This window comes from Lonchura striata, chromosome 11, assembly GCF_046129695.1.
Source record: "Lonchura striata isolate bLonStr1 chromosome 11, bLonStr1.mat, whole genome shotgun sequence".
Taxonomy (NCBI): Eukaryota; Metazoa; Chordata; class Aves; order Passeriformes; family Estrildidae; genus Lonchura; species Lonchura striata.
Genome location: NC_134613.1, coordinates 6777539 through 6795772, shown reverse-complemented (window position 1 = coordinate 6795772; position 18234 = coordinate 6777539). Strand labels below are relative to the sequence as shown.

At 49.5% G+C, this 18234-nt stretch overlaps 1 long non-coding RNA gene across 1 annotated transcript in view; it reads left to right on the top strand.

The window, feature by feature from the left end:
• LOC110483939 (uncharacterized) overlaps nucleotides 1-17684 on the top strand; it is a 63580-nt gene extending 45896 nt beyond the window's left edge. Inside the window, exons 5-6 of the long non-coding RNA XR_002467658.2 lie at nucleotides 14863-14958; nucleotides 15884-17684. This is a non-coding gene — a long non-coding RNA (uncharacterized LOC110483939). The remainder of the gene's footprint in view (nucleotides 1-14862; nucleotides 14959-15883) is intronic.
• Nucleotides 17685-18234: the final 550 nt, after the last annotated feature.

The following is an 18234-nucleotide window of genomic DNA, read 5'->3' as shown; positions in this document are numbered from 1 at the left end:
CGCTTGTTCCTGTACCCTCTGGGTCGCTTTTAGTTCAGCCTGTTCCCAAAACAACCCCACAACGGCTGTGCTCCATCCCAACAGAAATAATAGCAGGAGGTAGAGATTCCAGAGGAATGTCCTTCTAAAATGTTCATTTACAGTTAGTCTGCAGCTCAATTTTTTTTTTTTTTTTTTTTTTAGGACCAATACATTTACTGTAATAGGAATGAGTCAGCATGGATATATTGCAGGTAAATCATGTCAGACTAATTTGATCACTTATGCTAATGAAATAACTATCAGGCTACATAGTATAAATCTATCTGGTTATCCATGAGGCTTTAAGAAAATTTTGCCTGATGGATTATGGTCCAAACTCCCTAAATGTAGGTTAAAATAATCTATTATTGAAAAGGGTAAAATAAAAAGGGAAGGAGGCTCAGAGCTCAGGGTCAGTGTCAGTGAAAAGGGGGCTGAGCAGCAGATCCTCTGCTGGGGCTCTTTAATATTTTTATTAAAGATTTACGGAACACAGCAGCATGTAGGGTCATTAAATTTGCAGTTACACAGAGCTAAAGGGATCAGGCAAGACTTACTGGTCTTTTTTTGCAGAGAAATTACTTTCTGGCAGTAAAATCTTGCTAAATTATGCAGGGAGATTGAAAACATGATCCTGACTGGACCAAGATGCTTCGTGACAGTTGCAGAGCTGGAGGTACAAACTGGAGTTTTTAGGGTGGAGATGGGGAGGTTGGTACTGGGAGAGTGGGGAGAGAGAAATCGCCTGCAGTACATAGAGAGAGTTGTCCTTAATTTTTAAATTTTTTGGTTCCTTAAGACACTCTCACCATAAATGTTTGCCCAGTAGTGGTTGATAGAAGGTAACTGGGAGCAGCTTCCAGAATGATGTGCTAACTGTGCTGCCCCAGTGGCAGAGGGACATGCCCTCCTCTTCCAGCCTCTCCAGGAAAAAAGCTCAGGCTTGGGAAGATGTTCTGTAAGTAGCAGCTGATTTGTCGCATGAGATTCTGATTCTGAGCAGGGGAAGAGTGAAAATAACAGGAAAGTGGTTTTTCCTCTATTTTGGTCTCTGATTTAAATCAGTTCCTGAGGCAGAATTCATTTCTGGGAGAAGAGTGATGCTTTTGAACTGAGATTTCTGCAAAGGGGAAGAACACCAGTGTTTCTGAGCCAGTGGAAGTGTCTAAAGGTGGCCAATTGCACTTCCAGCATACCCAAATGCCACACTCCTGATTCCTTCACCAGTGAGACACTGAACTGCAAACCTTATCATTAGCAGAAGGGCAAAAAATATGAACATCTAACCCAGAAAATAAATCTGTTCAATAAATCAAAGATAGAAGCAAAGATGAAATCTGAAATCCCCATGGAGTGAGAATAACTCATTCCTGGTGCCAGTTCAAAATCAACCACTACAGGAGAATGTAATGATCTTGGCGTTTAGTGAAATTAGACTTGACACTGGCCAGGGCCCTGTTATTTTGGTTAGTTAGGATTTGCAATTGTTTGCCACCCATTAGAAATCCCAGTAACCTGTTCTAAGGGCAAGCAAATTAAGATTCCCTCTCTGTGCATGATTACTCATCACACCACAGCTCCACGTTAATTGGAAAATAACTGGTGGCTGAGCACATCTTACCCGGGCTGTCATCGGAGCCCGCGAACGCCAGGCTGAGCTCACACACAATTTGTTGTACACACAACAGCTCACAAAAACCTTGCAGGAAATTAAAGCTCCAATAGCTTATCAGATGCAAAGATAATTATTAATCCTTAATGATCCTGGTAATTTCTTTATGGGAATTCACCTTCCCTTCCTTCAGGGCCTCCAGCATGAGAACACACGATTCCCTTCCTGAACCTCAGCTCTGGATTTTCTTTTATTCAGAGCCTGAATTTTATTTAGATTTTCTTTAGATTATTTAGTTTTTCTTTTATTGAAAGCCTGACAGAAACAGGAGAAGTCTGAGGGTTTTTTGACCCAAGCCAAGCTCCCAGGGTGTGGATCTCTGCAGGCTGCACTCACTCACAGACAAGAGGATAATCACGGAATCACAGACTGGTGAGGTTTGGAGGGACCTTAAAGCCCATCTAGTCCCAACCACTGCTATGGGCTGGGACACTTTCCACTAGAGCACGTTGCTCCAACCTGACCTGGAACACTTCCAGGGATGGGGCAGTCACAGCTGCTCTTGACAACTGTGGGTAAACTGTGAGCTCTAATCATACCACCTTCCCTCTTCTGCTAATGGGAATCTTGTTTAGCCAAACCAGAACAGAATGGAATGGAGGGAGATTTAGCTATTTGGGCTGTGTTAGCTGTCTGGGAAACACCATCAGGTCCTGCAGGGAGACAAGCAGAGGCAGAGAGGCTTCCTAGAGGTGCACCCTGCACTAAGAAGCAGGAAGGTGCAGGGAAGAGATCTGGGAAGTGAAATGCCCAGTGCTGGTCCACTCAGTGCTTCAGGAGGAATTAATTTGGATAAGTTTGGTCTGGCCCCATTGCTTAGAGCATTCAAATGTGGGCTTTGTGGGTCTCTGGGGCTTTTTCCATGGCTGAAAGGACTCCAGTTCTGCAGCCTGGACCTGCCTGTAGTAATTGGCAAAGGTCAGGAGAGTCCCCTCAAAGAGGCTGCCCTGCTCCAGACAAAGCAAACACCAACACAGGCACGGGATGTGCAGGGAGCTGTCACAGCAGCTCCTCCTTCCTGGAAACAGCAGAGGAAAGTTAATCTGGACGTGCACAGCCTGGTTTATTGTTCTGATAACATATTCACTCTGAAATGCTGTTGTTCCAGGGAAGCAATAGCTCCCAGTCAGGAAGTTGATTGTTTCATTATTAGAATCACTGTAGCTCCCAAGGGAAGGAATCACACTCTCTGGGCAGACTTGGATCTGCCAAGGACACTTGCACCTGGTACTCCACTAAAGATCTGGTCTATGGTGGAAAAGTTGCCACTGATGACGTGGGATTTAGGAGCCAAGACACAGGGCAAGTGGGACACAGCATTGAATGGGAGCAGTGAGAAGTGGAGTTCACCCAGTGACATGAGCTCACCCAGTGACACGAGCTCACAGCTTGCTTTGGCAGGAAGCTGTACAGGTAAGATCAGTTTACTCAATGCATTCACTTTTTTATCCAGGAAATACACTCCTTGTATCCCCCTCCCTGAATCCATGTGTTCACTGTGTATCCAAACAGCAGCTTGTGACAGTTCAGCTTGCACAAACCACGGCAGAGATAGAAAAAGACCTTTGTGCATCAGCGCCATGATGGATCGCTTTTTATTTTTGCTCCGATGCCAGGTCTGGATTTGAAATAGAAAAGCAGGATCATATTTTGTGGAGTAACTTTTGGAGGGGGCCCTGAAGGAGGAATGTAATACGGGCTGGAGAGATCAGACACGAACCAGGAGAACAAAAGCTGCCACTGTTGGGGATGTGGGAGCTGGTGCTGGATGAAGCGGGACCTCCCGCTGTTTGCGGCTCGCTGCTGCCGTGGCCAGGCTGGCATCCTGTGCAGGGGGAATGCAGGGAAGAGCCTATCTGTGCAAACAGAAGGACAGACTTAGCTCGAGAAGATGAGCATGCTGAGCTGGTTTCTGCTCTGTTACACCCTGAAACCTCACTGATATCCGTGCAGCTCCCCAGCTGGAACTCAGAGCAGACGGGGGTTCTTTATGCATTTTCTCCAGAGCCGGACTGGTGAGGATTTGTTGAGGACTGGAGAAACTGATACTGAGATTTTCAGCTCGGCAGGAGGGAATCTCTGTTTGCTTAATTTGGGAAGAGACAGCCTATAACTTACAGTATGTAAAGCTTAAGCAGAAGTATCCCCTTGTGTAGAGTTTGAGGCAGCCAGGAAAAGTCTTTCAGGCTGCCTGAGCCATTCCACAGGCTTCCTCCATTCCTTCAAATACAAAGAGATGCCTGCTCCAAACAGCTTGTGCAAGGACTAGACTCCAGAATAGTAATCCAATTATTCCATAGTGTAACCAACCCCCTGTATAATTTCTCCCAGAGGTGAGTTAAAGAGCAGCCCTTTCTGGAAAACACCTGACCTTGTCATTTCATCTGGTGCCCTGGGAAGCTCTTCCAGTGCTGGACATCCTCCATGGCTGTTTCTGTTAGGTTTTACTTCAAGGTTAAACTGGTAATTGTCTTGGAAGAGGTATCATTGTTCCCAAGAGTCCTCCCCACCAACTGCCATCCCATATCAGTGCCTGGAGCAGTGGCCAGGTCCTGTCTCGGTCACATCCTTGACAAGCTGACACCTCGGGCTCCTTCAGGTCAGCGCTGGTCACCTTCCACTTCCCACCCCCAGAGTCACTGTTTGGCTTTGCAGAGTTGCTCCTGTATTTTCCCCTTCTCCATTAAGGAAGGAACAGAGCCTGATCATGGCCTTCCAGCAGGTTCCTGGCGCTGTGTGCCAGAGGGAATCCTTCCTGCTGGGATCATCCATTGTCCCTTCTCAGCACCGAGGGATCACAGTCCCCCTTTGTGGCAGCTTTAGGGCCATGGACAATCTCCAACTCCTTCAAGTCCTTTTCCAAACTCTTCCTTTCGGAGGCAGCATCCTGTGAGTGTAACCTGTGTTTCTGGTTTCAGATTTCTTACCTTGTGTTTGACTGTTTAAATCGTGTTTCACTGGCATGTGGCCAGCTCTCACTCATGTCAGATCTCAGTGTATTGATAGCCCAATCCTGCTTCTTGTTCCCCTCCCACCAATCTCATTGGCATTGCAGACTTTCCCATGACAAGGATTTATATGGAGTCATTCAGATAACTGATAAAAATATTAAATAAAACAGCAATGGGAGTTCCACTCTTCTTTTATCCCAGATATTTTTAGCCAGTGTAATATTGCTGTATGCTTATTGAGTCGTGGCTATTGGAACATCCAGTAAATATGCCTTTGAAGAACAGCCAGTTTCCAGGAATGCTTTCCACCTTAAATGTGCATTCCCAATCTGTTATGCTGGCAGCTGAGGCCTGGGAACAAAGAAATGTTAAATGCATAGGTGTGTGTGTCACTGCTGGTGCAGGTGTTTGCACCAGTGTAACCAGACCATGCTCTGTGGTGTTGAGGCAGCTCGCTGGCCTTTGGGTCAGGAATTGATTCCTTGGCCTTCCAAGGTCCAGCAGGAGGTTTTCCCATGTGGATTGAAGCAGTTTCTGGGCTGAAGGTGCTGTTGTTTGGGAAGAACTCCTGTTCCTGGCTTTATGAATCAGAGCTAGGCCTGAGCTGCAGTTTACCACAGTCATGCAACTCTGCTTTGTGCTGTGTGTCAGCCAGGCTGGACATTGTCCCTGTGGTGGTGTCCTTCCCCTAAAACAGTGTTAATGCACATTTTGAATGTTTCTTTTCCGTTGCCAGCCTGGATCACAGCTGGGAGCAGGGCTGCTCTGATTGCCACAGACTGAGCTGGATCTGCAGGTTTATCCAGAGGCAGGTGGGCACAGGGCAGTGCCAGCATTCCCAGAATGGCAACGTGGCAGGATGATACCTTTGCCACAAAGGATGCCTTTGCCACCAACACTCAGGTTTGTGGGTTGTTCAAGACCTCTCATGGGGAGCTAATTTAGATCCCTGGTTATGAGATTATAAACCAAATATAAATTATTTATAAATATCCTCTTCACCCTCCAAATCTGCAGCTGCCACCTGGCGTTGGAAGGTGTGGGCATGATAGGATCTGTCCACTTCCAGAGGGCAGTGTTAGGTGGGACATTAAGGAGAGACCCTTCCTTATGAGGATGGGAGGCCCTGGCACCGGTTCCTTAGAGAAGCTCTGGCTGCTCCTGGATCCCTAGAAGTGTTCAGAGCCAGGTTGGATGGGGCTTGGAGCAACCTGGCAGAGTGCAAGGTGTCCTTGCCCACAGCAGGGGTGGGATGAAATGATCTTCAAGGACCCATCCAACCCAAACCAGTCTGGGATCCTGGGATTTTCTGATTCTACGATTTGCCCCTTTTGCAGCACTTCCCAAGAGCAGAGGTATCACTGTTTGGAGGGAGGGACAGAGGCAGCTCTTCTGCTGGCAGCTGTGTAGCTGTGCATAAATACATCTCAGGATTTCAGAACTCCTCAGAGCTGGCCAAATAATTGCCAGGCTGGTACAGCAGAGCACAAAGGCAGTGGTTGATATTCAGACCTTGGTCTTTAGCTGTGTAGGAGCTGAAAGCACAGGCAGGGCTGTGCCTCTGGGAGAGAGGCCTGGGCAGCCTTTGGCACAGGAACAGGAGCTCTCCTGTGCTGTGCTGCAGGCAGAGGAGTTTTATTTAAAGGAGGTGACTTGGCCCGTGCAGGGATGCCAGAGCTGCCCTACTGTGCACAGCCCTGATCTCACTGTGGGGTCAGCTCAGCACAGACAGCTCTGGAGGAGGGTCTTGGCTGGGGAGCTTGGACAGGAATAGAGGAATTCTGCCTGTACACAGTAGCATCCAAGTGCTCCATCTCAGGGCTGTTGCTCGTGGCACACAGGCAGGAGGGAACAAGAAGGGAGGGCAGCTGAAGGTAATTCCTGCTATATTTGGCTCAGTGTGGCCTAGGAAGGCTTTAGGCAACGTATCTGCCATCCCTGTCTGCTTTTCATTATTGTTTTTATAGCCAGAAATAAGAGCTTTATTGGCTTTATTCATCTCCTGTCAGATGCCCAATCAACATCTGGCAATGCAGTAATTCCCAGAAAGTGCTGACCTAGTGAGAGCCAGTGGAGCAGGAGGTGTGCAGGAAGGTTTCCATCCCCCTTTCCATCCCTGGCTGCCCTTTTCATTATCTTCCCAGCACAAGTGGGATGTGTACCCCTCCTCACTGGATTTCAGAGCACCAGGCTCCTGGGAGATCCTGGGATAGGAAGGCACCTGACAAAACAGCTGGGGCATGGAGATGGGGCAGGAGGGACTGAGCAGGACACAGGGCATTCCAAAAACCACTGCTGGGCTGGAGTTGGCTCATGCACAGGGAGGAGGCTGGACAAACGGATCAGAAAGGAGCTGATCCATTCCTCTGAGCAATGCTGGGCCAGTGTAAGGGATGCACACAGCAAGGCAGAGCAGCTCAGCTCCCCCTCCTCCCATTTGCCTTTGTTTGGATTTGCAGGACTCGGAACTCAGACATGAGAATGCAGGGATCCTTTCCAAGGGATCTGATAGAGTTTCCTGCATGTTAGAAGATTTTAAGATCCATTAGAAGATTGAATAGAGAGGACCACATTTTTATTTACTTGGGTGCATATTGGACTCATAATAAAATGGGGTGTAACAAGCCAGAGGCAAGTTCTGTTCCACTCGGAGATTAGCCGCGTGTGGCTGCTCCAGCAGGTCCAGCAGGTTCCCTGTCAGATCCTTGGGCTCCCACACTGGATCTCTTGAGCCCCCTTTTCCCACATGGTTCCACCCTGTCTTCTCCCTCAGGTGTGGGTGGCTAGGTTTGTGCTGGATTGTGGGACCTGCCTTTCCACATCTTAGCTTTTCTTTGCCCCCTCTCCTACATTCCAGCTCCAGCCAGTTGGTCAGGGCAGTTCCTCCCTCTTTGTCTGAGTCTTCTCCCCCCATGTGGGTCCTTTTCTTCTGGCCACTTCCATTGCAAGTTTTCTTCTTTTCCTGTGGCACTGTTCCTGTCCCTCTGATCGTGCTCCTGTCCCGGACCAGCTCTTTGATGTGCTTTCCTGCCCCATAAATCTTCCATGGGCTCTGCAACCCCTCTGGAAACCCTTCCCAAACCTCCATCCTGAGACAGCCTCTAACCAAGGCCACTTTGTGACTTCAGTTGGTTTTGTCACCTTGTGCCTGCACTTTGGTGCCCATGATGAGTGGAGCGAGTTCCCCCTTCCTCCTGCCCAGAAGCAGAGCTGGGGCAGATGGTCTTTGCTCCAGGAGGGAAAAGCTGTATCCCAACATGCATATTCCCCCTGGAGCAGCAAACCCTCTCAAGAAACAAGGACTCGGGCCCTTATAGCCCAAAGCAATACTGGGTACCTGCAGCCTGCTCCCATCCTGCTCCTTTCTGGGACATGCAGTGTCCCCAAGCCCCCAGAGCTGGGTGTCTGTGCCCATCCTCTGTTCCGAGCCTGCAGCAGAAGACACAGAGCACTCAGAGAAAGGTCCCAAACTGCCTCATCAGCTGCCCACTCATGTGAGCAAATGCCACCAGTGGGAGCCAAGGCATCGCCATCCAGCCCAGAATGCTCCTTTGAAGACATTTCAGCAACTCAATTAAGTTTCCACTTGTGTGTTTTCTTTTCCCCCCCTTTGCTTTCATGGTCATTTAAAACAAATAAAGTGAGCAGAACACGGCAGCGTGATAACCACTCTTTAATTCCCTTCCCACGGATCTCCTGATTATTTGGTGATTCAGTGGCAACGGGGGGAACATTTATGGAAAGGAGGGTGGGAGCTTCCCACAGGGATGACAGCCCAGAGCCCAGGGCCCCCGAGCACTGGGGAGGAAATTCGTGCCTCGGGCTCTCCTTTTCAGTGCCATGGATGTGCTGAGTGCGGGGCAGAGCCCGAGCCCTGGGCGAGCAGCGGCCCCGTTCTCAGTGCCCTCGTTGTTCTTGCATTGTGCTCTGGGGATGGCAGCAGTGCTCGGGATGTATTTCACGCTTCTGTGCAAACACAATATGAGATGAAGAATTCATACCCTCGCACAAGACCAGAGTGGATTTTCTCATAATAAGGAAAAGCAGCCAGATCGGAGCCTGCCAATTCCTGCCTCATGCTCCCACCTTCCCTAGGAAGTTCAGACAAGCCTGTGCTTTTAAACCGGTGCAGAGAAGTATATTGCACTTAAAAAAACCCCAACACAAATCCTTTTGGATGTTTTTTACGTTATTCCTCCCACCTCTGTCTCGGTGGGTGACTTTCCAGCCCTCCCCCACTTGGTCTGCTGGGTCTGAGTGTGGGGGTGGAGGAGAATTCCATGTGTTTTATGTGTGTGAACAATTAATAGTGGGACTGTGTCTCGCTGGAAGAGCATGTAAAACACACCCCAGGAGGGGGGGAAAACAACTGCCCAGCCTGCTAAACACTCCAGAGCTTTTCCTGTCCTGGAGGAAAACATGATGTGGGGGTTTGCTTATTCACCAGCAGCAGTAAATAACGGGCCTCACCTTGAGCTCTCCTTCAGCCACTTCTGCTTCTCCCCAGCCTCCAGGCTGGCAAGGAAAGGAAATACTTGCTGTCCTCTGGGTGACAAATTGGGGGTTTATAGCTGTTCACATTTTAGCTTTTGTTTCCTCCCTGAAAAGTTCTGTTCTCATCCTTGTGGCTTTGTGTTTCCCAGCATCCGAAGCCTGGAGCGCTTCTGCCAGCCTGACACTGGAGGTGAGTTCTGACCTCAGTGCCTGAGCTCTCAGTGCCACATCCCAGCTGGGCAATGTGCATGCAGGTGCTTTTCCTGGGCAGGATGCAGGATGCACCCGAGTCATTCCATACATTTATAATCCGATCTCTTGGAACAGCCCTGTCAGCAGCTTTTCCTCCCTCGTCCAGTTCATGGAGATGTTTCCATCCCTGGAAGTCCCAAAAAGCCATGAGTGGCCAGGACCTGCTGAAGCGTGTTGATCCAGACACTGGATCCCTGAAACCTGTGCTTTCCCCAGCACCTCCATAAAGTGTCCTGAGTTAAAGTGATTCAGGGAGCACATTTCCGGACTGTCAGCGAGCTGCATCCATCACTCCCCTGAACATGCACCAGATTGTTAATGCCCCAGGCCAAATACCACGTCTTTTTTAATGCCTACCAAATGTAGTGCGTGCTGCTGGCTTTATATTTATAATAATTATTAAAGTAATGGCAGTAGCTGCATTCCTATAGGCTAGAAGTGGCCAGGAACAGACAAAAAAAATGATTCATTGTTCCAATTAATGCTCGAGCTCACACCGGTGATTAATTAGCCTGGCGATAGCGCTATGCAAAAGATCAGGGTGAGAATTAATAGGGAGACACGTGCTGACTTTTAAGATGGTTCCAGCACTCTTTAGTGCCTTTCCTTGGGCCTGTTTAATTAGAGGCAGCGGCACGGGCTCGCTCCGCTCCGACACCCCCGACGGCAGACACTGCGGAATATTTATATGACAGGGTGCCATGGAAAACTTCAAAATTAAATTCCCATCCAGGTCTCTAAATATAATTCTGAAATGTCAGAGATGCTGGGAAGAATGCTGGCGCTGGATGAAGTTGCTGTCAGGGAGAGGCAATAGTGTACCAGATTTATACAGGCCTGAATAGGCAGGTGACTTTTCAGCTCCGGTGTTTAAGGAGCCTGAGGTGCTCTGATGGATGTATTTCACCTGGTGGGAGGCACAGGATCCAACAGGAACACACGCTGGAGCCTTGTGTGCCTGGCCTGGATGGGGGAGATGCAGCAGGGGCAGCTCCCAGGAGCCTGCGAGTTCCCGGGGGTACAAACCATTCTGGAGCACCAACCTTTGGAGGTGAGCCCTGTTGGCAAAGTTTCTCCTCCTGGTTTTATTCATCCCTCCTGTTGCCTTGTTATCTCTCCTTTCTGCACATTGGTGCCTCCCACCACCCCAATTCATTTTTCCCAGTTGCAGCAGCTATTGAGTGGTTTATAGAGATGGGGTTGAGCCAGCCCCCCCCAAGCTGCTCCCAAATCGCTGACAAGGCCAATTTCTCTGTTCACACATCAATCTGTGAGCACCAGCAAAGTTCCATCTTGGCTGACTTAATTGTTAGGAGCTGCAACCCCAATGTCTTTGTAAATAAAATACTTGAATCTCATGGGGCCTGCCTGGAGAGAGGGGAATAAATACATCAAAATGTAAATGGATCCACAAGAGGAGGATGAACTGGGACTTTGAAAAACTGATAAAGCATCTTAGGAGATGCGTTGTCACTGCACTTTGTGCATATTCTGATGAAGCAGACAGTGAGGCTGGATGTCAGCCTGGGTAGGGGAGGGAGGGAGGGAGAGAGAGGGAAATGAAGAGGGAGGGAGGGAGGGAGAAGTGTGGGCACCAGCACACCGTGACTGCAATTCTTGTATGGATTGATTTGACTCAAATATATTCTGAGGCTGGTTTAATTGCTCCTTTAGTCTCAGGCTTTGATTTTCCTGTTGTTTTCACATCTCTGCCACTGAGTCCTTCCTGCATTTCAAGCAGCCTGGCTGGAGCAGTGTCCAGCCTGAGCTGCACCTCTGTGTGACAGGGAGTCAGCACCTGTCCTTGCCCAGCCCTTGCACAGAGTTTGACTCTGCAGCAAAGTGGGCACGTGGTAATGACAGCAAAGGTCAGGCTTTTGCTGGATAGGTGTTCTAGCTGTGAAACAGCATCGGGGGTTATTTTGGAAAACAAAGCCTGAAGCTGTTGGGACACCTTGCTCATGACAAACCTGTGCTGGTGTAACCCCCACAGGAGATGGGAGGGAATGAGGGGAGGGCAGCTCAGGCAGGAGAAGTGCAGTGGCCAGTGTGCATCCTGCAGGATCCTGCCTCCCTTCCCCTTTCCCTTCCCCTTCCCCTTTCCCTTTCCCTTTCCCTTTCCCTTTCCCTTTCCCTTTCCCTTTCCCTTTCCCTTTCCCTTTCCCTTTCCCTTTCCCTTTCCCTTTCCCTTTCCCTTTCCCTTTCCCTTTCCCTTTCCCTTTCCCTTTCCCTTTCCCTTTCCCTTCCTTCCCCGCGGTCCCGGGTGCCCCACGGCAGACGCGGCTCCGGGGCAGCGCGGCGGCGCTCCCACGGCGCAGGCGGCAATGCCGAGGTTGGCCTGACCCGCGGCAGTCCCTCCCCTGCCCTGTGTCAGGCAAGAGCAAACCTGTCCCCCGGGCCGGCACCGGGCCCTTCCCCGGGATTTTCCAGGCCAGGAGAGCAGGAGGACGCTCCCTCCCGCCGCGCTGCCTGCGGCGCTGCTCCCTCTCCGCTCCAGCCCTTGTTTTGCAGCGCGCCACGTGGAATTTTATCACCTTCAACAATGAAATCTGTCACCTTCAAGCTGCCTTATTGTGATCTGGAGACTCGTGCCCGGCCGCTGGAACTGGGCTCTGTCACAGAGCACTGCGTCCCTGCCCAGCACTTACGCCCACGACCGACTTGAGGGGACTTTAGGGACCCCAATTGTGCTGTTTTGTCCCGGGATGAGGTCGTTAATTGATCTTTTTCCTTTCTTTCTCTCCCTCTGCCTCCTCCTGTCTCATGTGCATCTCAATCTGCTTCACCCCCCCCTCCAGCTCGGAGAATAAATCCCACCAGACTCGCAGTCAGCCGGTGTTCAGGAGGAGATCTGGGATGTTAAAGAAGCATAAATACATATTTAAAAGGATGGCACCCTCGTGTTGCATCAGGTATAGAAATACAGCGGTTTGAGTCATTGCCTGCTGGACTGTCTGTGTGACAAAGTCATTTATAGTAAAGCCAGGGACTGGTGCCTCTTCAGCAGACATCGCTTGGATGTCACAGCTCTTCAAGGGGGCTTTGTGGGAGCCTTTCTGGGGATAGTTTGGTAATAAATTGACTTTTACTAATCTGCTTTAATTACCTGCTAAGACCAGAATGCTTGCTGCGTTTCCCTGGTGTGTATTGTAGCTGCATTTTTGCTTTAGGGGGTGAGTAGTTTCCCCCAAAATGCAGTCATGTACATTTGTGTACACATTTGTATGGGCTAATTATAAACTCATCATCAGCGTCGCAATATCTGTACAGCAAAAGGGTTGTCACTGCTTGGAAATGCCTGCTTTGGAGCAGAAATCAGGCCTTTTTTGTGAAATCATTTGGTCACATCTTTGGGGTTTAGATTTTCAATGAATAATCAATACCTGCAACAAAAGATTTAAACAAAAAAAAAAGGTGTTCATTGAAGTTTCTCCACAGGAAAAAATCGATCCCATGTATTATTAAATACAAAGAGACTTATGTCTTGAGTTTCATCTCGCCACAGCTTATAATAACCCTTCAGAAGCTTGAAGCAGGGCTTTTTTTCATTAAACAAAATGTTGGGTTCCCCTGAGCATCTCTCTACTTCATTACAGGCACGTGTTGGAAGTTGCCTGCACCCAGCAGCTCTGGCCTGGAGGGCTGAGCTCATCCCTGCCCTTTTTCATAAAAATAGGAATATTTCTTTCCAAAGTGGCTGCATAAGGAGTGTCAGCACATGAACAGTGACAGGGAAACACATTTTCTGGATGGCAGGTTTAAACATCTGCCTCCTGAGCACCTGGGTAGGGAAGTGGGGCCATGGAGAGGTCACTGGTGACTAAAGGTGCAGTGGGTGATGCTGCAGCTCATCCCTTGGTCTCCCTCAGCCTGTGATCCCTGACCTCAGAGAAATCCCCCATCTCTGTGCAGTCACTGTGCTCTTGGACACTTTAGGACATAACAGTATCCTAGGGCTGGGAATACAAGGATTTCCAGTACCATGAGCAAGGACCTGGGGAAAAACCCTAATTGCTCTGTCCCTTTATAGTTGAATTTTCCAGAGGTGGGACTCCAAGGCAGATAGGCAAACTTGGAATAAAGAAATGCTTCAGTCATATTTTCATTCCCCATGGCCAAGTTCCAGTCTCCAAAATGGGATTAGCAGGGTGAGATGCAGCTGAGTTTCAGCTTGCCAACCTTCAGCAGCTTCCATTGCAGCCCTGGGCCCTGGCTGAGCTCTGGGGATGTGCCTCTGTGGGATGTGTCAGGCAGCTCTTGCTGCCTCCTGCCTGTCCTAAGCCAGGGTGTCCCACTGACTGACCCAGCTGCAGAGGTTTTCTGACAAGCCAGTGCAAACCATTCCTCCAGCACACACAGATTTGTTTTGCAGGGCAAAAATAAGCAGCAATGCAAATATCATTCTCTGTTTCATTTCCCCCTGTCTTTTTTCCCCCTCTTTGCTTCAGGAAAGCTGGAGGAGGCAAGGCAAGACACTTCCTCCCACCAAGGGCTTTTCCTAAGATGCCTGCTGGGAATACTCCTGTGTGTTTCTCTCTAGGTGGGAGCTCTTTTGATTTTCTCACTGCCAAAGTTGCACCAAGGCGCCTGGAGAAGGATTTGCTGCTTGCTTATGAAATCCATTCTCCCTCGAGGTTCTGCTCTTTCCAGCTTGATAAACTCTTAATTCTTGCTGTCTAACAACACCAAGGGACTGTGCTTTGATGAGTGTTTGGTGATTGATGTTCATTTGTGCTTGCAGGAGATCAGTAACCTCATTTCAGTTTTGCCAGAACATCGGGACAAGAGCTCTGTGTCCTTCTCTGTTCTTGGTCAGGTGCAAATGAAAGAGAAAGTCCAGAGGCTGTAGCCTGTCCAGACCTACCCTCTCACCATATGGCTCAAGTCCTGGCACTGTTTGTGCCCCACTTTGCACAGGGGCACGTGGGAAAGGACACACTTGGCTATTTTTGCTATTGTTGTTTTATCTTTTTTTTAGTCTTGGTTCTGTTCATGATCTGGGATATTTGGAAGGAGCTGTTGTAACTTGGCATGGGAGTAGATTGCTTAAATATTACCTCACAGAGTCGATGTAAATTTAGAGTAGATAAGACTTAGACTCCAAATACCTTTTTTAACTCTTTACTGTCTTTTCCAAGTCTATGCCCTCTGCTCTTTCTGAGCTCTTTCCAGCAGTTTTGAGAGGAACGTGACTCCTGTTTTATCACTTGTCTGTGATACCCAAACAGCTTCTACATGGCCAGCAGAGAGATCTTTCATTCACCCCTGCATGTGCACACACAGAGGCACATCCTCTGGGGAAGGATTTATCAACAGAAGAAATCCCAGAGGAAAGATGCCCATAATGATGAATGCACAGAAAATACGCAATCCTACATCCAGATCTCCAGATAATATCATCCACCAAACTGTGACTCTGTTCTCAGAGAGTAAATGTCATTTCCCTTTAAAAAATCCATTTTCTTTCCTTAGGAGAAAGGACACTTGGAACACCTGTACCAAAAGGGAGGTGAAGAAACCTGTGAGCATTCCCTGCCTCTGCTGATCTTACATAGATTCTAAACACAGGTCTGGTTGTTTCTTATATATATTTATTTTTCCTCTCTGCTTTTTTGCTTTGAAGTATCTGCCTGCGTTCTCAATGAAGAACAGCTGAGAGATCAGCAAAATGGCTTAAGAATTCAGCAGGCTGTGAGCTATTTGGATTGAAAACAGTGCCTGGGAGAGAGCTCTTCACACTGCTTTGCTAAACAATCTCCTCCTGTCACCACCGGCGGTTGCTGTCCTTTGTTTGTCACCTTCCCTCTGACTCTCAAGGGCCTTCAAGGGAATGAAGGAGGCTCCTTTTCTTTTTTCTTTGTTAAATTCCCCCAAGTCCTCCTTTTAAAACCCACAGCACAGCCCTCATGGCCCATCTGCTGTTGTTTCAGGTTTTCTCCATGGCTTTGTTCACCATTTCCCCATTAAGCAAACCCTGGCTCCTTGGGAGCCACAAGCAGGACCCGAGTGCCACCCTGAGCTGCAGCTCCCCCTGTGCCAAAGCGGAGTTGCCCACAGGGCACTCAGGCACAGATTCTGGAGTGCCTTTAAAAACATTTTTGTTCAGAAATTCCTGTTGTTGTTATTCCTGCTGACCTCTGTGGGCTGTATCTTTTCCAAATGTTTCTCACAGGGTAATCGCTGAATGTCACAGACAAGAATTCTGCTGACTTCAGTTTGGCTTCTGTTCCCCATTGGATGGGCTCCTCTCTTTATGGGGGAATGCCTCCAGCCAAAAAGAGAGGAAAAAGCCCCCAGCCCCTGAGCTAAGTGAAAGCAGGCCCAAAGGGAAGTGTGTTCCTGCTGCAGTGCCTCTCGCTGGCTGGCTTCTGTTCCGTGCTTGGGGATGTGCCAGACTCCAGTGCCTCCGTGCTTTTGATTCCTGTTTATCCCTGGCAACATGATTGTCTATAATTATATATAATCTCCTCCTTGTTTACTCTTCTTCCTCCAGGTCTGAACGCAAGCTCGATGGCAACTCTCTGCTCCGTCTGCCAGGGCTCCAGCTCCAACCGCTCCTCTCCATCCTCCACCTTCTTTTTCCAAAGTAACAAAGCCATTGGATTTCCTCCCACCCCTTCCCTGCGCCTCCCCTCCCCCTCGCTGGCACCGGGGTTATTTATACAGAATGTGGAAACAATTTGCAGGAAAGTGAACAATGTAAGTGGGAGTGAGGGAAGGGAGGCAAGTTTGCAGTGCACGCTGAGAGCCCCAGCAGTGAAACGCTGCTTTTTGGGGAGCACAGGGAGCAGACTGTTTTTCTTTCTCCCTTCTCCCCTCTCTCACCGTCTCCCTGAGCTCCTTCCATCCTGCTGGAGTCGAGGCCAAACCAGAGCAACCAGATCTGAGTGCATTTTGGAGGACGCTCAGGTTGGATCCCGCCCTGCGCCGCAGCTCCATGAGGCGGTATCTGTGTACTTAATCCCCTCCGAGGTTCTGCTCTCGGATCGTTCCTGCTCCTGGATTAGCATTAATGAAGAGCATGTGTGCTCCTGAGGTCCTGCTCCAGGCCCTGGAGCTGCAGCACTGCCTGGTGTCAGACATAGCTATTCCCAGGAACAGTTTGGCTCAAAGAGGACATTTCTGGGAGTGAACGAGGCAGGAACGTCTTGCAAAGTCTAATTTCAGTCTTTCTGCCCTCACCTGCTCAGCACTGCATTTCCAGGGCATCCCAGCGCCTTGCTGGCTCCATTGGGAGTGTGTCTGTAAATCCAGCAGTTTCCCTGAGTGCTCTGGGTTGGGGAAGCTGAACCAGCACTCACTCAGCACCTCTGGGCAATTCTGGGCTCTTCAGACCTTGCTCTGCACGGTGAAGTCCTCAAAGAGACATAATCCAAACACACACATCCTTTGGGGAAGGGCTATAGGCGTTGCAGACGGAAGGGAATGTTATCCTGGGTTCCAGCAGCTGCCCTGGCCACAGTGAGGGCCTCCTGCCCTCCTGGGAAGCTCCTTTCCCAACAGCCTCCAGCCTTGGGACGGGATCTGTGCATTGTGCTGAGCTGGTAGGGCAGGGCCAGGCAGCTGCCAAGTGGGACAGTGTGTTCCTCTCTACTCCAGGCAGATTTCTGGCTGAGAACCGGTGCAGCTGATCCACTGTGCTCCAGTGGCACAGAAAGACAGTCAGAATGAACCTCAGGTGGGCTTTTCCTTCCTGAGAATCCATCCTCTCCACTTCCCAGTTCTTGCTGCTCCACACTGTCCATACCCACTGTGTGAACTTCCCATGGATATTTGTTCTGTAACCTGCCATGTCTGCTCTCCCACAGGTGTGTCTGTACAGGCTGGGCCTCCCAAAGCTCAGGGCACAGCAGAGCCCGTTCCAAATGCTGCTCCCTTTAGCCAGTTCTTGGCTGAGTTCACAACTCCAGGAGTAAAGCCCAGGAAGGGCTGGAGCAAAGACACTTCAGTCACTGGTGTTTCCTGGTCAGGGCAGTTCAGCTCTTTGTGTTCTCCTGATTCTCACTGACTCTGAGAAGGGCCCAGGAAAACAATTCTCTCCCAGTCCAGGCACCAACATAAACTGGGAGGCTGCAGCTGGGAGCAGAAAACCCAGACCCAGCAGTGGGGCCCAGCAGAGCTGCAGGGTCACTGGTTCCCACTGCAGCCACGCCATGTCCAGGAGCACAGCATGAGCCACAGCCTGGCTGCTTCCCACCCCTGCTCCTGGCAGGAGCCTGGTGGTGCCTGAGCATCTGCCCAGGCTTGTTCCACCCTGTGCTTCCCTGCTGGCAAAGGGAAGGATAGGAGAGAGCTTGAATCTGTCAGCCTCTGGAGAGAGAACCCCTCGTGCAGGCTCGGGCAGGAGGGCAGCAGCTCTGCTGCTCAGAGGGGCCTCTGGGCAGACACAGACATTTCCAGTCTCTCTCTGACTCCCGAGGGTCTCCCTTTTACTCCTGGAGAGATGCAGCCTTGAGTTACACTGCATGGAGAGCACTCACTTTTGACAGGTTTGGGTAAAGTGGAGGCTTGAAGCTCTTATACAGACTAAACTGCACAGACCAGAGGGACCAGGGTAATTTCAGGGCAACAGCCATTGGAACACTTGTGCCTTTTCCCTTCTGGTTCTAAATGTTCAAATTCTCACAAAAATATGAGACAAACTCTCAGTGGAATGACTATGCTGCTGAAAACATTTGGAATTTCCTATTTCATCTGGTTCTTTCTTTTTTTTTTTTAATTATTTTGAGGGCTTTTTACATGAGAACAGATTTACGTTCCTCTCTCCCTGCTGCTCACTTCCCACCTGAAATCTTCAGCTGCTCTTTGCAGTTCCCAACACAATGGTGAGCGAAATCCTGAATG